Here is a 26,512-nt window from a genome sequence, read left to right as displayed (position 1 = left end):
CTAGGTTGGCAGGAGCAGGGACCAAGCAACGGGAGCTCACCCCGTCGTGGGGATTCGAACCGCCAACCTTCTGATCAGCAAGTCCTAGGGTCTGTGGTTTAACCCACAGCGCCACACAGGGTTAAAATGTACTAAAAAATCGTATATAGAAAATGGCATTTTAAAATGCATAGCTTCAGCAAAAAAAAAACCCTCTTTGCAAATATATGTATATTAGGAGAAACTGCATAAAAGCGTGATCGTACTAAGAGAAATAAGCATTTTCTTTTAAATAATAATAATCTCAAACTTAAGACCTGAAACCTTAGGGTGAAGGCAGGTAATAGATTAAAAACAGCAGCAGCAGCAACAACAACATCATCTCCCCTGCCACTACTGCCAATTTTGCCACCTGAAACAGGTCGCTTCACCTTTGCTTTATGGCAGGCTCTGCCAAAAAGCAACCTGCAGTGGACACAGTAATTATCAACACAATTCCAGGATCCGGCGGAATTACAACAGAGGATTCTGCCTCAGGCAATACTTTTCTCTCTAGTGCTTCAGTCAGTTTCAGAACATAAATCACCTTGCTGGATCAATGTGTAAAGTCATGTACATTGAAGGAGATTTGGGGTGGGGGAGGAGAGCCCTAGCTTTACATATATGTCTTTGGGGTCTGAATTGGCTGTGACGATCCAGGAAACAGAATCCAGAGGTAACTCAATGAAAATGTCAACTTCGTGTGCAGCAGCCATGAAAAATGGCAAATGGCAGGCTAAGGGGTTATTAAGGGACTGAAGCTAAAAGGGGGAGCATTTGCAATTCCTTTATATAAATTCTGGGGTGCTGTTGTATTTGGAATACTGTGGACAATTCTGGTTTCCCGCTTATCAAAGAGAATACCCTAGGTTTGGAAAAGGTACCAAAAAAAAAAGAAAAAAAGAAAATGATCAAAGGATTGGCGCCCCTTATCTCTGAGGAAAGATTAAAGTATTTGGCTCTTTAATTTAGCAAAAGACAAAGATGGCTAAAGACATTATTATGGACCATAAAATTGTTAATGGTGCAGAGATAGTGGAGAAATATGTTTTCTCTCTCTCATCTTTAAAACTACTGATTGGTAGCAGGTTCAGAGAAGATGAAATAATGCATGTCTCCATCACAACATGTCAATTGCAATTTATGGGATTCATGACTGCATGGACTGTTGATGATGCCTGCTGGATCAGGCCAATGGCCATTCTAGTCCAGCATCCTGTTCCCACAATGGCCAATCAGATATCTGTGGGAAACTCACAAGCAGGTCTTGAGCACAAGAGAATTCTCCCCTCCTGTAGTTTCATACTACTGGTATTCAGAAGCACTGCTGCCTCTGACCTTGTAGGCCGAGCATAGACATAATAGCTAGTAGCCATTCATAGCCTTACGCTTCATGAATTTGTCTAATCCTCTTGTAAAGTTGTTCAGGTTGGTGCTCATCGCTCCCTCCTGTGGAAATGAGTTCCATGGTTTAACCACTGGCGGAGGAAGAGGGTGGGGGGGCAGTATGCCACGGGTATCATCAATGAGAGGGTGACAAAATGCAACTCGACGCTGCCTGTGGAACTGAGCAGGGTTGAGTTGCATTGTGACGTGTCCCAGGCTCTCCCTGCCTGTCCTGTCCATATCCTGCCCTTAGGGGGACCCAGCTTTGCCTCATGAGCAGCAGCATAGCTTCGATCACAGCTGCATGCACACACACACACACTGAGTCCCTCCATGACTCCCAAGCCTACCCTGAGTCGTCGGGTGGAGGCGGGGAGCTCCACCACTTTGCCGGCAGCCTTCCCCCCTTCCCCCTTCATTTTGATACCTCAGGGGAGGCTTGGGAGTCGCGGTCGGGTGGCACGCCATTGCCCCCCATGCCCCCAGGCTGCTGGAGGAAAGCAGGGCACAGCTTTCTTTGATGGGGGGGTGGAGTGAGGAAGGGAGAGAAGGCGGGATCTACATCGGATAACTGCCTGCGTGGTTTTCTTTGACGGGCGGGTGGAGTGAGGGAGGGTGAATTTCAATGGGGGGGTGACAAAAAAAAATTCGCACCGGGTACCACCTGACCTTGCTACGCCACTGGGTTTAACTATGAGCTATGAATGTCTCAACCTATGTGTGGAACTTCTGGTTTATGCAGTGCTCTATATGAATGCATATGGTGAACAAGCTCATTGTTTCCAATGACCATCATGGCTGTGAGTCCTGGAAGACCTGCTCCCTGCCTTGCAGGCATTTCCTCACCTGGCCTGGGACGGAAATACTGCTGAACGGACCCTTTATGTTGTTGGGTATTGTCTAGGGGAGTTTTGGGGGGGGATTGTTGCTGCTGCTGTTAATTTTATGTGAAAATAGCTTATTTAATTATAAATTAACAAACTGAATGTTCCAAAAGATGGGAATTTTGATGTTTAAAATCATATCCTATTAGTTTATTATGTTAGTATGTAGGTAGAAATTAATGTGTTCCGATGATGGGAAGTGTTACAGCGTTAGATATTCTGGCCAAGACTATGTAAGTTAGTAATCATCGAGAGAATAATGTTTAAATATGATAAAGTTATATAGAGAAGTATTTTTAAAACTACAGTCGAAGTGAGTAAATTACTTTAAAGTAACATAGGTTCCAAATATGTTTAAGAGCAATGGTTCACAAAGTAATTCTATTCTGCTACGCTATCTAAGCACTTAAAAGTTTTGATATTTGTGTCTAGAAGTGGGTGTTTCACCCTTGGATTTTCTGACAGAATCTTTAGGAATTCAGCTTTAAAACTACAATCCAGCAGAGGTATTCTGAACCATTTCTATCTGTATAATGGGGATGGGAGATGTTATGTTGGTTTTTGTTGTTGCTGTTGTTTTTATTATGTATTTTGTGTTTTTATCTTGTGTTTTTATGTCATGAACTGCTCTGGGATCTACAGATGAAGGGTGGTATAGAAATTTAACAACAACAACAACAACAACAACAACAACAACAACAACAGATTGAACATATCAAAAATAATGCCTCAAATGTGTTGCTTTCTTCCCTTTGTTTTACTTGCAGTCTTCCTCAGCCTGGGGCCTTCCTTCAAACCTTTTGGACCGTGAGCCCCTCATCCCTAACCATTGGCCATGCTGGCTGGGGCTGATGAGTGTTATAGTCCAAAACATCTCTAGGGCACCAGGTTGGGAGAGGCTGTTGTATGGCAAGCCCTAGCAGGAAGATCATTTGTCTTTAATGTGAAATCATTTCAGAGTTCTTGAAGGCAGGCTGATCTGGAGGTCAGTGTTAGTGTGATCCAGGATTGGCCAGTTGCTTGGGTCAACGCAAGATACTTTTTAGCCTGATGCAAAAGACAAGGTGATGTACCCTCCTTATTCCATGTACAGAAATGGACCGGACTGGGAGTTAAATATTGCTTCCACACTGGTGATAAGATAATATCCCTCACTGCACCTGAGGTAATGAGTTTAGTAAAACCAACTCAGGCCATGGTCCAAACACCACAGGTTCTTCATTGCATCACAAGACTGGACCAAAGTACAAAACTAGTTTGACACCAAAAGAGCTAGAGAGCATGGCAGCATGTGTCCTGGATAAATGGGAAAGGGCTGCACATTCTGGCAGGGTTGTAAACAATTTTGGAACAACACTTGTCAAAATGTATATTTTGACATTATTTCTGCTTTTTTATGAACTGTGGCAGCAAATGAATTTTGTATGAATACGGATTACCGGTCAGGGCAATCATTATAGTAATACTGCTCAGTTACATTGTGAGATTGATTGTTATGTATTCGCTCTGCTCTTCATTTGTAGATGTTGTGTCCAATTCCTCCAGGCTGTTACCAGATAGCTCCCATTGTCAAGTCGCATATACTTTACTTCTACTCTTGTCATTAGCCCTGAATATATCTCCCTGTGGCTTCCGTGCTTTCTAGAGGATTGTTGTTCGGATGATGGCATTTCTCATCCATGTGCCACTTACCATTTTGCAAGCCAGGAATTCAAGTTGTTTTCTATCTGCACTTCTAACGCATTTTGGGTTCCTATTCTGTTCGCACTTAATATGGCATTAGAACAACACATCACAGGGCTTGGAAGAACCCATTTCTCTGCGGCACTTGTTGGCAAACATTTCAACAAGGGGGAAAAAGGCCCCCCGTGGAAGAAGGTTTTAAAATGACAGCAGCGGCCTGTTGTTCTGTTTACGGAAATTCCTTTGAGTTGGCCAATGGGTAAGAAAGTGGCAAGGAACAAAAACTGGTGAGAGTGCCCTGCCAAGTGACTGACATTGTTGAGACCAGGAAGAAACAGATGGCAGATCTGTACTGTTGCTAAAGCAGTGATAAAAAGCTTAAGGCTAAGAACAAAAAGAAGGGTGTTCTGTCGAGACAGAAACTAGTTTCCCATTACTTTGCCACTCTGTCTTCTTGTACTTTCCCAGACAGATCAACTGACATCCAGCTATTTGCCTTCCATATGTCTGTGATTTTAATTATAATCAAAAGTGTCAGGGTGGCATCTTAAATCACAAGGGCTTGTCAGTGTCTGCTGGCTCAGGCATGGAAAATTTCAGTGTTAATCTTTTCTCTGACTTCAAATTTATATTAATGGCCATCGTTCCGCAGGCTCCCTTTTGGAGAAGTGGTGGGACTTGTGATTGAAAGAGAAATAAACTATATATTGCCCCCAGCCATGAACAGCTGGTGCTTTAATGGCCGGAATGCAAACTTAAGATGTACAATTCCAGCTTTCGATGACAAGGGTTTTTACGGCTCTGTCTCCCCACAGCATGTCGCTTGTCCAACTTAAACCATAAGAACTGACATGAAGAGATTACTGTAATGCTAAACTGTGTTAAGGTGGAAGCTGTTATTACAGGGAAGGGTGCCAACAGAAAAAGAAAAGAAGAACAAGAAGATGGAAAGCTGTCCAAGTTCAGAGAAACATAACACAATTATTTGCTCAGACAAACAATGGCATCCCAGGCATGAATATTTCCTCTCCCTAAAATGGATATGATGCACTGGGATTTTTCAATATTTATTCCAGTGCATCATATTTCAATGAGGCAAAACACCAGCTCTGGGTTGCCTAAATGGAAGATGGGGGGGGGGAGGAACCAGAATAATAATAATAACAAGAATACTGCTACTAATAGTGTTTTACATTTCTACTCCTTGACCTTCAGAGGATAAATCATTTCCCACACTCCATTTAAATTTTGTTACACAAATTTATAGAGCCTTAGTAAGAAATCTAGACGTTCTATATACTTCTCCACATCAGACAACCACAAAAAACAGGTCTTTGCAAGAGTCGGCCTTTCCTTCTATTGCATTTCTATTGCGTTTCCATTCTATTTTCCATTCGCATTTTCTATTGTGTTGCTGGGGGTTGGACTAGATGACCCCTCTAAGATTCTATGATTGTGTAATCTTAACAATGGGTGGATGCAGTCGCTTCTGGCTACTTTGACCCAACAAACAAAACTCAGTGCAGTCAACTGAAGGCAACCAACCATGCCCTGGGACCCCCAGTCTCTCTCACCATAAACAGAAACCAATAAATGAATAGATAAAGAACTTAACCATGTGACGCTGACACAAAAACATCACTCATGCACTATGCAAAAGTGGGAAAGTGTACTATCCCCCTTTCTCTCTCCCCTGCTCTCTCCTGCCACCTCTCTTCTCCCCCAACCTTACACTGTCTATAACAATAGTGTCCCACATTGAATGTAGCTGATCTGTAGAAAGGAACTGAAAGCAGTACTTCTGTTGCCCAAGTAAATCTTTAATAAAAACAACAACACCCAAAGTCATTTTATAGCGCAATCCAAACCTGATATCTGCTGGGATGAGAGAGTGTGGATTCAGCAGCTCTTGGGCTTTCATTGCTGAGCCAGCGTTAGACTGGCACAGGTCCTTCCTTTCAGCTGAGGTGGAGATCCATTGGCATAAAACCTTCACCCTGGTTCAGCCAGGTGGAACTTACACCAGTGTATTTTGGGTGTGTGCTGAGGGGTGGGATGCGATCACGGCTTACATCTATTCCAAACTCCATTCAGCTTGGTCATGTGTCACTGGGCCCAATCCTGAAAACTCCAGCCTACCCTCACTTGCTGGCTCGCCTGGTAGTAGTCCCACTCAGACGATCCTTGGATTTGGGGTATATTATACCAGTCTGGGTTACACTGGCTTTCCATAATTAAGATTGTTCTATTAGTCTTTCAGAATAAGGTGTGCAAAGAAGGACTGAGAAGGCTAATCCCATTTCATCCAAGCATAAACACAAAGATAATGTCCCACATTTATTCATGCCTGTCAAATTGCCACATCCCATCTGTCCCACACAACTGGGAAGATGTGCAGCTGATACCGCTGTTTTGTGCAGCACACCTCATTCATCATCATCAAGCTACACATTTGTCATGACATGGTGTCATGTGCCTGGAATGAGGAGCATATTATTATGCAAAAGACAGGTAGTCCCACTACATCCACCACTAGAGATGTGTGTGGTAGACATCATTTCTAAGAGAAAACTTGAAAATACAACCCCTCCTATGAAAAAAGGCATGCACTAGGTGATTTCCATCTCCTACACGCAGCCATATTATTCCACCACTTATAGTTTATTGTTGTTTTAAGCCCTGGTTCAGCCCTCTATACCTGAAGGAGAGACTCCATCGTACAACCCAGACCCTGAGGTCTAGCTCCAAAGGCCTTCTGGTGGTTCCTTCATTACAAGAAGTGAGGTTACAGGGAATGAGGCAGAGGGTCTTCTTGGTAGTCACAAAAAGATAAATAATTATATGACCTTCCATAGACATCTGAAAGCAGCCCTGTACCAGGAAGCTTTTAATGTTTGATGTTCTTTTGTGCTTTTGTACATTCTGTTGGAATGGCTGGGGCAGCACCAGACAGATGGGTAGTGTACAAATAATGTGTTGTTGTTGTTGTTGTTGTTGTTGTTTACACACCAGGCTTTTGCTTCCCACCCTGCTAAAACAAAAAGCCAAATGCAGCCTATCAATTGTGGCTAAAACCATAATTGGAGGCAAATTCGGATGGTCCTCTTCAGGAGGAAAACCTGTGTGAATTTTAAGGGAACTTAAAATAAACTTTGATGAGGTTGGGTCTAGGAATTGATGGATCTGTCTGTTCCATTTTCTCCCTGTTTCTCATTTCCCCAAATGTAGGATAAGTTCTCCACATATTGGCATAAATTTGCATTTTAAAAATCCTAACAAAAATTCATAAACATTTTAATGTGCAGTTCAACTTTTTGTATGCAATTTTGCCTAATACACACATTTTGACAAGCACTTTCCCCTAATAAAATGCATTTTGTGTGTTGTTTTTGACAATATATGCATTTTTATGCACACTTTGTCCTAATACGTTCATTTATTATTATTTTTATTCATTGTTTGGTTAGAGAATTGCACCACAAAATTTGGAGATGTGCACATTTCAAAGGATGGCTGCATCTCTGTCTACATATTGTTTCGGGAAGTATGAATAAGGCAGCTTTTTTTGGATTAAATTGCAAAGCAGGCCAAATTTCTCTGCCATACCTAGGCAAGTCACATTAAGTTGCTACCAAATTAAGTTGCTACTAAAAGCAACATTCTCTGCTCAAGGCTATAGAAATTATATTGAAAGAAAATTGATCGAAATTTGTGAAATTTCTCAAGAGATTTTAGGCCTCTCAGTCAGGATATAGAATACAGGAATGTACAAAGCAGCCTGCTGAGTGAGGCCATAGGCCTATCTAGTCAAGCCTCCTTTCCTCACCATGCCTACTCACCTGTGATTCCTAGTATACTGCCTCCAACAGTGGTGGTCACATTTGTTAATCTGAATTTTCATAAACTCCAACATTTCTCTGATGAAAATTGGGACATCCTATTCCATGACAATGATGATGATGATTTTATTATTTATACACCTCCAGCTTCCAACAAATATAAAAACATAATAAAACATTAAACATTAAAAAAATTCCCTCTACAAGACTGCCTTCAGATTTTTTCTAAAGGTTGCCTAGTTACTTATGTCCTTGGCTCAGGGGTTACATAACTCCATACCCTCCAATATTTCTCAGATGAAAATAGGGACTTCCAAAGGAAAAGCGGGACATTCTAGGATCAAATCAGAAACTGGGATGGATTCTGTGAATCTGGGACTGTCCCTGGAAAATAGGGACACTTGGAGGGTCTGAACTTTTGCTAGTCTGAATGAGAAGCGTTCATTATTTCTAGTGGCACTTGTTTTCACACACATGCAAAAGCTGCATTCACAGGAGGCCAAACATGTCACAGTTTCCAGAATTACAGTTGCCAATATTACCAGCCTTGATGCTTAACTAACTTTTATTGCAACTTATTCCTCTGAGCACTGTCTCTTTTACAGCAGTTACAGAGAGATAGTACCTATTCCTTTGACAAAGCAGGGCACCTAATCGTCCCTAGCAATCAAAGAATTTTGTAAATGTCACTGCACTTTGTCACAGCCACCCTGCTGCTGCTACAACAGTCACAAGTTCGCTTGAGTGCTAAAATTCTTTTGCTTGACCTCTGTCATTCCATACACAACTTCTATCAGAAACCGAAAGCTGCCACTCTTCAATGCTTTAACCCCCAAACGCCCCACTTTTTTTGTTTGTGTTAAAGACAGTAATTATATCAGATGAATCATCAGTGCAGTTTCAGGGAGCATGAAGCGGGTCTATTAAGGGTTGATTTGCAAGCTAGGCTGAATGGAGTCACTCAATTGCAAGTTTCATAGGGTTAATTACCAAGTGGTAAGACTATGGCAGGATCCACCCATCTGCAGATGTATGTTTGAAGTTCTTTGCTGCCTTACGTGTCCCACAAAGTGGTGTTGTGGAAGAGGAATGCAGAGGAACACAGCTCCAAGGTGCCGTTTTCAGAGCAGGAACTGTGAGGTCATCTTCCAGGACTCTCTTTGCTCTGGTAAGTGAACAAGGCTTTTGAGTTTGGCAGATTAGCAAAAAGCAGGTCAAAGAATGAACAAATAGAAACAATAAAACACAGGCTGGGTACTACTTTCCTGGGTTCTATCTCCCACTGCATGAACACACACTTCTCTCTGTGACTGTGAAGTGGAAACTGGAGCCAAGTTGGAAACTATTTGCCAGAGACTGCAAATGTTCCCACCTCTAATTATAACTACAGTTGGTTTGTTTCTGAAAGTTTCCTACTGAGGTCTAAAGTGGTGAGCTTGCACCTTTCAACAGATTCTTGTCTCTACTTATGCTTTTAGCAAGTCCCGTCATAACACGAGGATTTTAAGCGGGCTGAAGAGGTGCACTGATGTTGTGCTGACCTCCTGTACCAAGGTAAAAAAAGGTATTGATTTTTTATTATTATTTGTTCTGCTCAGCCAGGGGTTGTTGAAATACTGCAACAAAATTGGAGGATATTTCAAGGCATTTGGAAGCAAGAAAGCATTGTAAATCTCACAAGAAGAGCCTGTTCTTGCAAGATTAGCAGATCCTTGGGTGGGTTGGGCGGGCAGAATCAAATACGAGTCAGCCCCCCGAATCTAATCAGAAACTTCAAAGCACAATCATGGCAGAATGACAGCTCTGGTGCAAAAGGGAGGTACAGACATCTCATATCCTTGGCACAGAGATGGAAGCATGTCTCTATCTCTTACATATCTCTGCTACACCTTGAACAAACTGAGCAGGGTTACTTAAATCCACAGTGCTTTGAAATGGATATTGAAACGTTCCGTAAGAGCTTATGCTTCCCTCACCCACCTTATGCTTCCTCAAGTACTGAAACCAAACACAGGGCAGCAAAACATGTATAGTGGGCCCTGGGGACATGCAACATCCCTGTCACCACCCTGCCTCCCCCACTTCTGACTTTGGCATGTTCCGCTTAGTGCCGTGCAGTTGTGGCTGGTGGTGCAGGTGTGGTTGATGGCTGGCCTGGCTTTCTAATGCCACCCTCGCTGCCAGTGACCGATAGGGGCAAAGTTACTGCTAAGGACAATGCAGCACAGTGCAGAAGCGGAAGCAGATCGGTTCTGCCATTGCACCTGCACCGTGCCTAACTCCCCGATACTTTGCTCCCTGCCTTCTCAGTAATTGGCATTGGTTAGCCTGCTCTGCAATGCAGCTCCTCCTGTGTCGCTCCACTGACCAACATCTGTCTTCCAGTTCCCTCCTCCACCACAAAAAGTGGCTCATAGTCTGGACTCATCCAGCCCCGAAGCAACTTTGCCATCCCATCTGCTTGTGAGAACCAGGCCTATGCTGCACTTCTGTGCTGTTAGAGAGAAGGAATAGTCAAGTGCCACCAGTGGTATTTATAAGCCATCTGACTTATAAGCCCATTATCTGAGCCAAGAGCACTTCTGTTCACTAGAGATCACATCAACGAAGAAATCAGATTTACAAATCCATGTGGTTAGCGTGCAATTAGTGCTTTTCAGTCCCGGGGTTTTCCCCTTTTAGCCAAAACTCTCTTCTCTAAACAATTGTGATGGCTTCATCATTACACTCTAGGATTGCCATTTTGTTTTTTGGGAGGGCTCTGGTGCCATGAAGAGCTGCACGACTGCAAAAGATGAGCAGGTGATGCTTTCCCCTCCACTGCATGCCCTGGACCTGTTGAACGTCTGCCTGCCATGCAGCAAAGGCAAATGAAGCCTGTCGGAGAAAAGATGGCAACCCCATTGCACTGACACTTGAGCACTTTCAGACTCAGGGAATTACTGAAATATAGTTTTGTGGGTTCCCACCTCCCTGTGCAAATAAAGCCTGCAACATTTGTGCTTTCTTTAGAACACCAACTTTGCTGAAGTAATTAATCATTCACAGTGTTTTTGCTTCAAGCCTGCCTAAGGCACCTTGTCTCTCTGTGGGGCTTTCTTTGAGCCCCCAAGCCTCCCTCTGGAGCAGAGTACACAGGCATTCTCCTGTGTACCGAATGGTAATCAGCAGCTTATGCTTTCAAACAGGGGAGATGTCTTCATTGATTTCAGCCCTTCTTCCTTTCTCAGGTCGGCTGACCTTAACATGCACACTTCTTCTTTCTTAATGATCTAGTTCTGCTGGAGGTCGATAAATATTTTGACGCCCACTGCAATTGCTTCGGGAATGACACTGTAGCACAGTCGCTACATTTCAAAACCTCAGTCGCTGCTCCATGCATTGAAATTACTCACAGGTGTCGCCAGCTGTTTATGTGAAATGAAACTGATTTCCTATGTGACAGATTATCTGCCTTATATCTGTTTACCTTCTATTTCAGAAGATACTGCATGACACAACTGGTTTCCTTATCAAAAACTGCAGATTTGCAGTGTGGTTTATTATGCATTTGTTTGAGAGGGAAGGTTATAGTTTCTGCCTGCCCCTCCAGTAAATGGAGTATCCCATTAAAGGGATCCATGGGACATGCTTCTGTCTGGATTCCCAGGCACAATCCAGAGAGGGAACTCCCTCACTTCCTGTTGACCTCAAATTAAGTACTTCTGGCAGGCAGACCAGAAGGAGTGTGGTCTATTCAATGCCTATGCCAAACCTCTTACATCTGTAGTCAATCAAGTTGTGGCCTGATTTCACCCAAAATAAGAACTTCTTGTGTCTCATTATTTATTGTTTATTGTTTAAGATGGGTCCCCAACCTGGGCACGCAACATAGACAAACCATTGGTCTACCCTGGCTGTTGGGTTTCCGACAGAAAGCCTTCCTAACCTATCCTGCAAGGACCAAGGATTGAACCTGAGACCTTCTCCATGTCAATCAGATGATCTACTGCTGAGATACAGCGCTTCTGATCAACAGTGGTTGTCACGGCAGCATTGCTCACCTGACCTGTTCACCATACAAAGCGCCAGGGAGCTCAGTGCAGTGCAGGCTCAGTAGCAGAACCAATCTGATCCCCTACACCTGCAACTGCACTGCAACTGCACCTGCCAAACTCCTTCCTGTCTTGCCTCTCCACCTCCCAGCACCAGGCAGCAACACACACCATCAGGAAGCCAGGTTGCCCTGCCTGCCATACTGCTTCCTGTGACACCTAGATATGAAGAAAGAAGGCACACAAGCAAGCAGTCATAGTTCCAAGGAAGCATCACCCTGCACCCAGTAGCACCTTCAAGTATATATTTCATAGCCTGGCCCAAAAAAGAACCAACCTACCCCTCCCTCTCTCTGCTGCTCAGATGCCAACTGTTTAACATTTTCATTACATCTCCCATCCTCCAGGTAGAGGTGGTTCCAGGTACCTTCCAGAATGGGTTTTGTGGGGTGGGGAACTAGTCTCATTAAAATTATATGCCTCATAATCACACCAAAAGGAAATGATGTTTCATTGCCAGGCAAGGAGTGCAAGTTATCTCCTATCTTCATATTCTTATTATTTATTTCATTCAGGGCTTCTTATTTTTCAGCCGAACACACCAGAACTCAGTTCTGACACCTCTCAGGTGGGCTCCATTGCCATGAGGGAAGTGTTCATGGTGAGTTCCAGCACCACTTCGTCTAGAAAAATAGCACTGATTACATTTATATCCCATTTTTCCCTCCAAGGAGCTCAAGGTGGCATATACGGTTCTCCATCTTCTTCTTTATCCTTACAAGAACCCTGTGAGATAGGCAAGGTTGAGAGACAGTGACTGTCCCAAGGTCACCCAGTGAATGTCGTGGCTGAGTAGGGACTAGAACTCTGGTTTCCCAGGTTTTTAGTCCAGCACACTAACTACTACACCACACTGGCAGTATTGTATCTTCTTCCTCCCTTAAGGTAAGGTCTTTGGCTTGGAGAAGTTCAAGAACAGGTTAGAAAGGGAAGAGTTAGGAGACAGAATACAATGTACATTTTGATTCCACTTCAGCTTGAAAGGGGCTGGAGCTGATGCTGAATGGGACCATATACATGAGCAGTGGGGAAGTTCACATTAAACATTTCCCACATTTGAAGTCATGCACCTTCCCTACACCTGATCTGCCATCAGTGGCCCATCTGTTGATCCTAGAGAGAGCCTTGGCCCATCAGGGAAACATAGTGCATGGAAATATGAAAGCTGATCAGAATTACCACTATTCAAATCATCAGCTAGCTGCTCCCTGGAAGCAAAATCTCCGAGATATTTTCCTGCTTATAAAGCTCATTATTTCTCACAACTACTCTCCTTAATAGCTCCATCCGTGAGTCATTAGGCAGCCAGAGAGGAAGAATATAAATGCATTAATAAAAAAAATGACAACATACTGCAAGAATGGCATTCACCAACACAGTTTAAGACAAGATCTGTGTTTTGTTTTTTTCTAATGTAGCTGGTTGGCCTCTGCTCCCTTGGTTGTTCTTACATGATGAAGGGTTGGTTAAGGCATTTACTTGAGCAGCTACATTATTTTCTGTGATGGAGGAGAAAGCATGTTCCTTCTCCGCTACCAAAAAGATAATGGGAGAAATTCAATATTTCTACTTGCCAGAAGGATCTCCCCTCATGCACTGTTCTGAGGGTTCTCCTGACCCACTCAGAGATGATTTGGGGGGTTCAGAGCAAAGCCCCATTGCAGTGGCAGGACTTGTTATGCTGGCTTCTTCTAGACCAACTATTTAGTTGAATCTGGCTCAATGTTGTGAATTACCGTATGTGAGCCCCGCATCTGGACAACAGATTGTGTTGATGCTAAATCAGTGTCAAATCACTCCATTACAGAGCAATCAAGAAAATCTCTTTATAGTATGAGGTTTGTTTGTTTGTTGCTGTTGGTGAGGTCTGACATCCATTTTCAGAGAGTCATCATGGTGTAACTAGAATGCAAAAATCTGGATGGGAAGTTGGGGAACCCAGGTTGAATTTTTTGCTTAACTTTGAAATTCACTAGGGAGCTTGGGATAGGATGCCAGCCCTCAACCAAACGTAGCTCACAGGGGATGTTATGTGGATAAACGGGATGATCCCAAGCATGCCACACTCATGCCATTTGAAGGGAGAATGAGAAGCAGAAGGACATAAGAGCCGTGTTAGATCAGACCAGTGATCCATTCAGTCCAGTGTCCTGTTCTTACAGTGGCTGACCAGAAACCTTTGGGAAGCACCAAGAAAAATAATTAGATGTTACCCATATCCGCTATTTTTTGTCCCTAGCCCACTCTACTAGCATTCAAGCAGCATCAACCAAACAATTTGCTATAATGATTGTGGACCTTTATAAACAAATCAGCTATTTTGACCAGGCTGACTCAACCAGGATTATCCCGGAGTTTATTCCCTGAGGTTAATGTTACTTAATGTTTTGTTCCTCTACTGAAAGCACTTCCTTCCTGGACGTCATCAACTATTGTAGTTAGAATTGCCTTGAGGGCTCTGGTTCCATCAAGAAGCAGATGCACTTTTTCCATTACAAATGCTGATGCAATGCCTAGCTGGGGTCAGGACTACATTTGACATAATTGCCCAAGGCAGATTTTCATCTCTGAAAGCTGCCAGACCCCATAAGGATCAGGCATAAGCCAAGATCAAAACAAGCTTATCAACTAATCTCCTTCACTTTCATTTAAAAAGTGTACACTTTGGCATCTGGGTCAACAACTTCTGGTCTCTTGTATTCACTGCATGTAGGAATTCAGGAATGGTTCCAACAACATCCAACATCTCCCAAAAGGCTGACTAACAGCACTGTTGATTTCCTACCAGGGCAGCCCAAGCAGCTGTATTGGGGGAGCACCCATGTTTCAGAGGTCATTACAGTTTGGGGTGACCATCTGTCCTACTTTAGAGAGGACAGTTCTCTGTTTGAAATAGTGTCTGGTTGAAACCAATTGGAAAGACAAAAAAAAAAAGTGTTAAAAGGGAGAGCAGGTACCTTGAAGCTGTCCATCAAAAGTTAGCACCTGGGAAGCATATTGACATCATACAAGTCATCTGGGCACAGTTTTCCTCGCTATGATGAGATGTATTTATTTTTCAGTAATAATCATTATTTTTAAATTTGTGTCTTTATGTACAGAATAGGCACATTTTACCAAAATCTACATCTTATTCCCTGTCCCCATTTGGGGAGATGCAGAAGTAGCCCCTCTATTAGATTTCCATCTAAGGGCAAAATACTATCCCTTGATCTGCTTGGGATGAGCAAGTTGGGATGTGGTTGGTTCCTGGATCAGCTGCCTTGTGCCAGTCTCAGCCAAAGATATGCTGACATGATGTAATTCCCCCATCATGGCTCAGCTGTGACCCAGCTGGCTGAGCCGAGCCAGCAGAACATATGCCAGGATAAGCCCTGGACACCTGGAAGGGAGGGGGCAAGACTGGGAAGGTGGGAGAGGGCTTACTCTGGATCCTAACTCTGTTCAGTTCAGTCATGTGACCCAGGATTCTGTGGGCAGAGTCACATGCTTTAAATGTGTGCTGGGCCTGCTTTAAATGTACGGTGTGGATCTGCTGGAGCAATGCAAAATACATAAAATGCTCACAAGGTGTCAGCAGCCAGAGTCAGGGACAGGTCAGCAATAAAACACCTGGAGTCAGTGAAGTTAACTCTTTATTCAAAGGACCCAGAACAATGCAGGCCTAGTGATCACAGCAACTCTTCCCAGTAGGCCTTGCCCCAATGAGGCAGTTGTGAGGACTGAAGGTCCCTGCCTTTCCACAACTCTCTAAGGTTCCTCTCCTGGTTCCTTCCCCAGAAGCCTAAGCCTTTATTGTCTTGTCTCTTTTTGCCCTCTTCATTCTTCTTTGCGTTATGGAAGATCAGAAGGGAGGGAAGTTGGTCACAATAGGAGGGCGAGATCCCTTGGCTTCTTCACCAGCTTGCCTCCACTCTGCTTCTTGACCCCCTTCTGCTTCTGCTTCGGATTCTAGACTGCTCTCTGCCCCAGCCTCTTCCTGCTCACTAAACCCTGTTACCTCTTCAGCTTCTGACACCTCTTCCTCCCAGTCTGCTCTCTCTTCTCCCTCTGATCACTCATTGTCATCCCACCACCAATCCCCTGGCTCTAAACTTTCTTCCCTTGGGAGGTGCCCTAGCTGGTGCCTCCTGCCATTCCTCCACCCAGTAACATACTAAGAACAAGTCCTACCCATCACACTTAATGATGTGTAGCACACGCAGCCCTGATCTCACCCACCATATATCACCTCAGCACTGTCAAGATAAGTTGTAGTGACTGCAGTGCCAGGAGGATAGCTCTGTTGCTCTTGCCCACCATGTGGACCACTATCACCTCCCACTTTTATGCTAGCAGGATCTGGTTCAAATACATTTTTGTGAACGGAAAGGAGTGCTTTAATTTCAGACCCAAGTCAGTATCTTTCTGTTAGTCATGTTGCTTTCACTAAAATGGATGCAGAAACTCTCATTGTACCAAACAGTTGTTAAAACATTTTGTAAACTTTTGCGATAACTCTGGGGTTTAGTTCCATGACCTTCTCCTTATTGGGTGATTTGACAGAATTAACTTGGAATGTGTAGATCCAATAAACGATATCAACACTTAGCCCAATAAAGGACCTACTCAGCTTTATGCCTTGAGGATCAGGTTGTAAAATATAATAAACTTGTTATATATTCAGTTTTAAATATGTTTGTTACATGTTTCTAACCAGCATAATTGCAATGGAACCTGCAGGCAAAGATAGCAAATAAAACTGCCCAACTTTTTATTTTTAAAAATTGCTCATTAAATTTTATTTTTTTATGAGCATCTTTTAAAAAAGACATTCTGAGTTGCAAATGCTAAAGCGTATAGCCTTCACTGTGCAAAATTATTCTGCCCCCTTGATTCAATTGGCAGCAATAGCCAGGGTTGCTTATATGCACTGATTCTGTGAAAGTGGAGGAAAAAACACAAAATTCGGCTTTGAAAACATAATTCCCATGGCCACTTCCCTTATGTATAGGAAGCTGGTAGAACTTAATAATAGCTGAACTTAAGCTGGTGTAAATTAACCCTGCTATAAACTTTGTTCAGCAAGGGAGCTACTATAGGCTGAGCTCACCAAAGCCTGGAAGAGAGAAAACAAGCTTTCAGAATAATTTGATTTGAACCACCCTTTTTGCCAGGTTTTGCTGGGTTACCAGGTCATGTGACTGAGCTGAGCAGAGTTTCGATGTAGCATAAGTCTCCCCACTCCATCCATTCTTGAAACTGCCATCCCCCCCATTTTTCAGAGTTTACACCAGCATAAGATCTGCCAATCTCAGCTCAGGTGGCTGAGCCAGGATTCATGCCATCACATCTCTCGTTGAGCAAGGATGAGGGGATTATGCTGGTGTAGTCTGTCTGTGCCAGGAACCAGTCAGCTGAGCCCAGTGGTGTAGCATGGGTTGATAGCACCCAGGGCTGCACAGAAGGGGGAGAGGGAGGAAAACGGATGGAGTACAAAAATGGATGGAGGACACATGCACATTCAACTACCTAACAGTGTCTGCGTCGCCCAGGATATCACAGCTGCAGAGATAAGAAAAGAAGAGTCCTTCTGTTGTCTGGAGAGGTCACTTCCCGGTTCCCATGGAGAAGTTCTTTTCAATGGATCCCAGCAACAGAAGCACACAGCTGTATTGAGGCAGCACCAGGTGTTGAAATTCTGCTCCCCCTAACAATTTTGCACCTGGGGCAACCACCCCTGTGCTCCCCCCACGCTATACCACTGGCTGAGCCCGAGATCCACTAGATCTTTGCTTGTCCCAAGGTTTGTGGTTTTAGGGCTAAGTTGGAATATCCCCCTCAAGTCACCATCCTATTTGCAGGCAGCAAAAATGAAGGGAAGCTCTGCTTCTGTCACAAGCAGCAGCAGCAGAAAGAGAGAATCAGATCACCCTGGGTTGTCACTTTGGGGAAAAGGCCATAGCTCACTGCTAGAATGTTTCCTTTGCACGCAGAGGGTCCTTGCTACAACCCAAGTAGGGCAGGCAGGGAAAGATCCCTGTCTGATACCCTGGAGAGTTGCTGTGTCAGTATAGATGATTCTGTGCTAATAATTATTATAATTATGAATCCATATCCATAATGACTTGACATGTCCAATGAGGCGCATTGCAATCATGGAAGGCTCCTTGATCTAATGAGGCCTTTCCTCAGTGGAAATGAAGGCTGGTTTGCTGATTCATACTTTCCACTGCTCCTCCGAAATTTATACTGGAGGGCTGGGTGATCCTTTCAAGCAGTATGAGAAGTGACATGGAGGGCAGCAGAGGGAGGAGGAAATCCATAAAATTTGCCTCCCTTCCTATCCTGCTGATGGAAGGTTCTGCTGGATCAAAGAGCTTTCCATCTGTGTAAGAGGCACAATTGCATACACTTAAGAACACATAATAATACAAAACTTCGGTTGTTTTGATAGAGGAAAAGCACTTTTAAAAGTTGCAGTGAAGAAATCTAGCTTAGCAACAGAGAAGTTGAGGGGAAGTGAAACCGAATGTTGCAGCTGAAAAGACAATTATTAATAACGTTAGAAAAAGACTCAATTTTAAGAAAAATTTCATGGGTTTTCTTAAATATAAAAAGCAGCATTTACATATATAAATGAAGACATTAAAAAATGGGGAAGACACCAGTGACCCAAAAAATTAATACAAGTAGAAAGACATTTCGTATGACGGCGGTGTTGAATTGTTGAAAGAGAAATTCAGAGAAATTCATTCGGCGGTTTGTCGCCCAGCCATAAGAGAGGTACAGATATGAAGCCTGAAACCAAAAGGTCATTTTCCATTAACCGAAGCAAAGAATGAGTGCTATAATACCTAACTGTGAGAGAAAAATAGATGAGAAGTGTGGAACTACAGGAGCAAAGTTGGAAGAATTATAGTGAGAAGGGGGAACGGAAACACCGAAACATGATTAAATAAACAAAACGCTGTTGGATTAGCAACTAGCACCCAACATAAACCTTTGGCTTATATTCACTTCATTTTATCTTTATTGGAGTTTAATACTGTCCTACACGATTTGAATATGACTCAAACAGATTTATGAAGAGGCTGAGAGAATATACCACAAATGAAGGTTGATGTGAACAATTACTCCCCTCCCACCCAAAGATCTAAGCAGAAAGTTTACAAATGGGCAATCTGAACCCAAAATCCACTGAGCTGAGAGTGTTAGGATTTGGCAGATCTATGGCTCGGCTGATCAGTTCACAACACAGCCAGGCTATGCCAGTGTAAGTCACTCAACCTGGCTCAGCCAGGCCTCACACTGTGAAAAACGCATAAGCCCTGAAAAATGGGTGCTCTGGAGAGGCAGGGCAGGGGGACTTACACTGGATCTTAACTCCATTTAGCTCAGTCATGTGACTTGGCAACTCAGCGTCAATTATACTGGCAAAAAGAGGGGTTTGTTTTCCCTCTGCCAGACTTAGGCTGGCTCAGATGGCAGTAACCCATCACCTGAAATGAGTTTGGAATAGAGTTAATTTGCACCTGCTGAATTTAAGACTGCATTAAGTTCCACCATCTTCCTTTGTTTAGAATTGCTCTGCCTTTGTTTACCTCAATGCAGGAGAAAGAAATCAACAAGTGTGGGATTCACCTTTCCATTTGTACAGCTCTGCTGTGGTGGCAATGAGACCAAAGGAGCCCTTTCCAACTAAACTTATGAGGGATAGGTAGCCTACGTTTGTATATGGTGTCTTTATATTTCATGATGGCACACCCTCCTTTACCTGAAGAGGTGTGGAATCTGTGGCTGTTTGGATGTTGCCGGACTCTAAACTCCAAATATCCATGACCATTAGTCATGCTGGCTTGAGCTCTCACCAGCTCTGCTACTCTGCATATCTTAAGCTTTCCTCTCCCATTCAAATGACACCTTCTTCATGCAACTTTCTTTTCCTTACTGTGGTTTCCTTAATGCTACAGAAAAATCTTCTCAGAGAGTCTAATAAGTGCAAAGGGCTTGTTAAGAGGTTTTTAACTCATGGGCCTCTATTGCTCTATATCCCCATCAATTTCCCATATGTGTACAAAAAATTCTCTGTGTTTCAATGGTCTGTCTTTTGGGGGTATACAATACTCGTTGAATTTAGTCATTATAGCATTATATTCACTTTTCTTATTGTGCAGAAAGGAAATTGTATATCTCCTGTACTTATTTCTAACAACATGCAACAAAAGAGATAGTTTATCTGGTTTTTCTTCAGTCTCTATGGTACCCTATGGATAAAGTTCAAATCTTTGCCTGATTTTTCTGCAGTTTTTCAGTAATGTTGACAGACACCTGTAGGCTGGATGACAGTTGCAAATGTTCTGTTATTACCATTCTCCTGCTGCCTCCTGCAACCAGGTCTCAATATTTGTGTGGGTCTCTTCTTGTCCACAGTATTCAGCTGCCCTACTTCTTCTTCAAATGTCTGTTTGCTCTTTACGTCTGACGCCATGGGGTTCATCCCCATAAAGGTCAAGTAAAATAAGTTAATATAATGGTTTATTGCCTATCAGTTAAAGGTAGGAACAACATATGTTGGGGCTCCTCTCTAAATTATCTCTTAACTCCCATTCCTATGTCCCTTGTAAGGAAGTGTCTCTAAATTACAACACTCATTGCAATATTGTAAAGAGGGACAGCTAGAACATATGACATATGCAAGGCACACGTGGATGGCTCCCATATTATGTAATAACCATGGGCATTGCTGTGATTATTCATCATCTGGGAGCCAGCAAAGGAGAGAAAATGCTTTAGGAGATCATCTCCTGCAGATGGAGTTGCAAGCATAAGATGACAGATTCTATGCAGTGTTTCTTTCTGTCAAACCAACAATCGCAAATGCTCCCTTTCCAAGAAATAAGATTGTGTTAAAGGTAAAGGGACCCCTGACCATTAGGTCCAGTCGTGGCCGACTCTGGGGTTGCGGCGCTCATCTCACTTTACTGGCCAAGGGAACTGGCGTACAGCCTCCAGGTCATGTGGCCAGCATGACTAAGCCGCTTCTGGCGAACCAGAGCAGCGCACGGAAACGCCATTTACCTTCCCGCCAGAGCAGTACCTATTTATCTGCTTGCACTTTGATGTGCTTTTGAACTGCTAGGTTGGCAGGAGCAGGGACCGAGCAACGGGAGCTCACCCCGTCGTGGGGATTCGAACCGCCGACCTTCTGATCGGCAAGTCCTAGGCTCTGTGGTTTAACCCACAGCGCCATTCAGCAAATCAAATCTCTAATTCAGGAGTGGACAACCTTTGGCCCTCTACATGCTCTTAGGCCACAACTTCCATCATTCCTGGTGAGGATGACTGGAGAGGAGGGGAGTTGGCCCTACCCCTTCTCTAATTCTGCTCCTAAGAGATGCAAAATGAAGATGGGCTGGAGTCTGAGTGATGCTCCTGCCAAGAGTAAAGAAATCAATTACACTTGTGAACACAGAGCAAACTTTCGTGTTCAAGCAGAGTATATTATAGCTGCCATTCAAGATCCAACGACAGATTTGTCCCCAAAATTACAACTAATGACAAACAGCATGAATGCAGTCACACACCCAGTCAATAGATTGCATCATTACAGGTTGCCCTGCTCTGTCAAGTATTGATTACCTTGTGAGACATAACCAGGTAGCAAGAATTATCCATTGTAAATTGGCCAAGAATAGCAGTTTTAAACTCAAATGTCTTTAACGTAGAATACCCAAACTCATTTGGATAAGTGATTTATTATACACTCCTTCCTGGGGCAAATGAACAATTATGACAAGGCAATAAATTGCAAGGTGCTGGCCTGGTTCTCTCTAGATCTTTTGCAGCTGCTGTTGTTCTTTTAAGACACAAAAATGCACAGCAGTTCTACTGGGCAACAGACAAAAGCCAAAATTGGAAAATAAATTCAGTGGAAGCCAATGTGGTATGTAGTGGACTAGGATCTGGAGACCAGGGTTCAAATCCCCACCCAGCCATGCTGCTCATTACCAGTCATAGTCGCTCAGCCTAACCTACCTCTCACAGGATTGATGTTAGCACGACATGGTAAGAACCATGTATGGCAGCTTGAACTTCTTGGAGGAAAGACGGGTTCTAGTTTTATGGGTTATTTTATTTTGACAAAATAATCATCATAAATAAACAAGAATAAAAGTGTGCACCCCACCACCAAGACCATTCCATTGTAACTACCCAACCTCCCAAAACTTCAACACCTCTTGAGATGGTTTGACCCCTTTCCGATTTAACAGTACAAATTCTACAAACACCCTCCATATCTCCTCAAAACCATTTCTCCTGCATATTCCCCATCTTACCTTAATGACACATGTTAATTTATCATTAATAGCTATATCACACACCTCTTTATACCATTCTTCCATTTTATATTCTGCTTGCCCCTTCCACTTCTTAGCTATCATAATTCGTGCAGCTGTCGATTAATTTGTGAGCAAGTCCTGTGAACCTTCCACCCCATCGTAAATTGATAATAGTGCTACCTCTGGACTTTTGGTCAGTTTTAACCCAGTGATTTCTTTTATCTCCTTAAACATGCTTTGCCAAAAAAATTATACATATGGCTTTTTTTTAAAAAAGGGAAAGCAATGCAAATTCAATACAGCTGTCACAATCCAAAAGAACCAAGAATGTACTCAAGTGTACAGTGGTACCTTGGGTTACATACACTTCATGTTACATACGCTTCAGGTTACAGACTCCACTAACCCAGAAATAGTACCTCAGGTTAAGAACTTTGCTTCAGGATGAGAACAGAAATCGTGCTCCGGTGGCGCAGCGGCAGCAGGAGGCCCCATTAGCTAAAGTGGTGCTTCAGGTTAAGAACAGTTTCAGGTTAAGAACAGACCTCCGGAATGAATTAAGTACTTAACCCGAGGTACCACTGTACATTCTTATTGTACTGTCTGCTGAACCCTGATTACTCATTCAGGCTTCACATAGATGCTGGTAATGTAACAAATATACTAAACAGGGGAGCACACTAGGGCTGTACATGGGATCCGGATGAATCCCAAAAGGAGGCAGGATGCTTCTGAGGAGCCTTGGGTTCATTTGAGGTGAGGGAGAATCTCTATAGAGCCGAGTTACCAAGTGCACGGCCACCTGAAGTGATTCATAGTGTCTGAGCAACCCAGACATTTTAGAAAACGCTGCAGACAAATGTCAATTAAAAGCATAACTATATTTCTAAGCTCACCATCTCAAGCAGGTTTGCAGAATCAAAACTTATGTCTCTAGCTTAAAGAAAACACCAGGATCAGAAGGCGGGAGAGGGGAGCTGCTGTGTGACTGACAGGTCTAGTTTATAATCAGAGGTAATGATTTTAGCAGCAGTCTCCAATGCTTTGGAGAGGGAGCAGCTTTGCAAGAGCGAAAATGTCTCTAAGCTTAAGAAAGATTACAGGAAGTAGAGGGGAGATGGTAGAGGGACATCTTCATTTTAACTGACAGGTTAATCTTGAAATCGGATGGAACGACTTTGCATAGAAAGTAAATCACTTTGAATTCCCCACCCCACCACACACACACACAAAAATAATTCAAAGATAGTTATCACAAAAAATGCCAGACTATTTATTTTCAATTTGGCACTGTGTGTGTGTTTTGTTTCTAAACCCAGGGACGCCATTTTCATGTCTGCAGTTTTGAAACTAATTGCTCACAAAATATTAGAAGAGATTAAGCAATTCCTTAAAACAAACAAACAAACAAAAAAACACCACCCATCACCCAATTGCAATGGCTGCCCTTGTAGGAAAACCACTACAGCAATCCTTCTGAAATTTGGCAGGCAAATTTCATCCACTTCTTTCAAAAGTTAAATGAAAGTTATAGCATTAAAAATAAAAAATGAAAAAATCAATAGTGAGTGGTAGAGGGAGAAATGAAGCTGACCTAGACAGACCCAAGTTGGTCTGCACTGAATTTTGTGATTGGTGCACATGCCAGCAGGGTTCTTAATGGAGGCTTTTTTTGACATTTCTTCTTAGGGGAGAAAGCAGAATTAAATGTAACGTGTGCACCAGTCTCACTTTTCTACATAATAAATATGGAGGGTTAGAAAGGTAGACAGTACATTTCCTGAGGCCACCCATGGAGCTCCATAAGCAAACAGGAATTTTGACTCAAGTCTTCATATCAAAACCAGCTCAACCACTGAAACTGGAAAAGAACCTTTATATGTTCTGATTGTGAGTTGTGGAGTTCATCAACTCAGCATCAAAAGAGGACTCTCTCTCCTAACAGAAGTGTCCAAAATCTTGAAAATGTTATAAAGCACAATGATGGGCCATACTCAGTGCTAGATTTAAGGCTGTTTGGGACGTCCACCCACACAGAGCGCAGAGCTGAAGGGATGCAAAATTGAGAAGATCCATAATTGAGAAGATCCATTTTGGGGCACCAAATTTTGGCCTCGCACTGGGTGCCATATTACGAAAGATTAACTAAATCCATGCCTGCCTCATTAGGTCCATCTATTCTGTTTCTTCTGTAATATGGTGCATGAATCTGTTTAATACAACTCCCATCATCCTGGGCCATTGGCCATTCTGGCTGGCACTGATGGGAGCTGTAGTTCAGCAGCATCTGTAGGCCTACCAGATAGTTTACTGGTTACTGTTTAGTGTCTTTCCATCCACTGAATGTTTCCACTACCTGTACACCTTTTGTGAAGAAAACAAATGCCAAAATCACACTGCAGTTATTTTTGCCACCTGTAACTCGTTGAAAAAGAATGTTCTAAGAACCATTTTTATAGCAAGGTGGTTGAATTGTGCACAGTTTTCCCAGTGATTGAATGTGTTTCTGACTTATGCATGGCTTCCAACCATTTCTTTCTCTAACTGTTCATTTATAATATGAGGTCATAATATATTTTTCATCCACATCTTCTGTTCTGTTTCGTTGAGTGAAGTTTTCTTTTCTTTAATCCTTTTTTTAAAAAAACTTTTCCACGACAGCTTACAATTCACTTCTGTGCTACCCAGTGTAAGATGTGGCTGCTGGATTGTGGGTTGAATTCAGGTGTGTGTATTTCGTTCAGTCTTCTCATACTGTAAATAATATATTCCATTTTCACAGGGCATTTGTTCACCGTTACCAAGAAATGCCTTAGTATGGATGCCTCTATAGCTCATTAATATGGACTTGTCATCAATATGTGTGTCATTGGGTAAGCACTTTATGTATTCTGGGTTAGCATTTTTGTATTTTGCTTTTTTCCAGGTTTTAAATTTGTTGCATTTATTTTGTGAAGTCTCTCTGAGACTTTTGTGCAAAGTGATTGACTAATAACAATAAGAAAAAGAATAGTCTGGACATCTAATTCATGGCTCTAATTGAGGATCGGTTACAATTTTCCAGAGAAAATAATGAAAAAAGTCCTAAAACAATTTAAGCCAGTGTAAGTGGCTGAAAATGATAACGTTCCATGCATAGCCTAATAATGATAGTTTTCCGAAAGAGGATTCTGAGAAAATTGGAGGGGGGAATCAAACAGGAATGACCAATGAAATATTTGATTGTTCTGTTGCATATTGGAACAGACACCGTTCACAACTTGAGAACCATTTATTTGATAATTGCTGGATGTTGTGCTTTGCATATGAAGAGAGGACAAAAAGTGATGACGCGATGTTCATCTCCTGTGTTTCCGAAAGAGTCTTTTTCTCTTCTGTTTCTCTTACATTGGTCCAGTAGAAGAGGCAGAAGCAACAGCATCCAGCAGCAAAGAGCACATTAGAGTGGAGCATCTTCAGAAGCAGCAGAATGACAGATGACCACAGTGAGGCCGAATTAATGAAGGAAGGGAAACAGATAGGTATAAGTGGGCAAGGCCCATCAAATGGAGAGTCAGTTAAATAAGAATTCCTCTCTGATATTTAAAAGCCTTACACTTTGCCCCTGGCACAGTCATATGAAATATGCCAGGAGATGGATAGCTTCTGGGTGTGTGCAATAGGTTGCCTTTGAAAGACTCGTAGGCTGTGCACTGCTTGAGCATGTTATTTTGATGAGCAAATAAAACTTTTAAAGCTCTCAACTTTCCCAAAGTGGGCTTGCACTGGGTAATATCATTTTCCTTCCACCAGAATTGAATCCAGACATCCAATTTAAATCTTGGCAGGCTTACAGGAACATTAAAAGAAAATTAAATCTATTTTGGTAGGCTGAGCACCTATCTTTTAAATTTTTATTTTTAGATAAATGTTTAAAACGCTCGGCTGTTTGGAATCCCTCCCTCTCTGAGGACAAAACCCCAGTAGTTCTAACCCTTTACCTGACCTTTCATGGAAATGTATTCAAAGGACGTGGTTTTTTTAGCAAAGAGGTTTTTGTGTGTGTTAGTAGCATCATGATGGGCAGCATGTTCTATATTCTTTGGGGGGTTTTCTTTTTGTTAAGCTTCCTCAGGTAAATGTTTCTGTCGGTTTGTTATGAGACTTTAGTGGTTAGGGAGAGAGAGAGAATCAGAGGCAGGCGGTGCAATGCGTTGGCCATAACAATAATGGAAGAATAAAACAAATGGAGAAAGGGGGAAAAATATGGTGATGATTGCCAAGGCAGCAGCATTACAGAATATCTT

General features: G+C 42.7%; 1 long non-coding RNA gene across 1 annotated transcript; it reads left to right on the top strand.

Annotated features, from left to right (window-relative positions):
* Positions 1 to 8,851: 8,851 nt before the first annotated feature.
* LOC308472846 lies at positions 8,852 to 26,056 on the top strand. Its single transcript, XR_013983770.1, has 5 exons — positions 8,852 to 8,978; positions 9,289 to 9,374; positions 12,437 to 12,505; positions 25,009 to 25,099; positions 25,624 to 26,056. It is a non-coding gene; the product is annotated as an uncharacterized lncRNA (long non-coding RNA).
* Positions 26,057 to 26,512: the final 456 nt, after the last annotated feature.

The sequence above is a fragment of the Podarcis pityusensis genome, assembly GCF_964106645.2.
Source record: "Podarcis pityusensis genome assembly, chromosome: 3".
NCBI classification, from domain to species: domain Eukaryota; kingdom Metazoa; phylum Chordata; class Lepidosauria; order Squamata; family Lacertidae; genus Podarcis; species Podarcis pityusensis.
The sequence above is the reverse complement of the archived record's forward strand: the minus strand, read 5'-3'. Positions and strand labels throughout refer to the sequence as shown.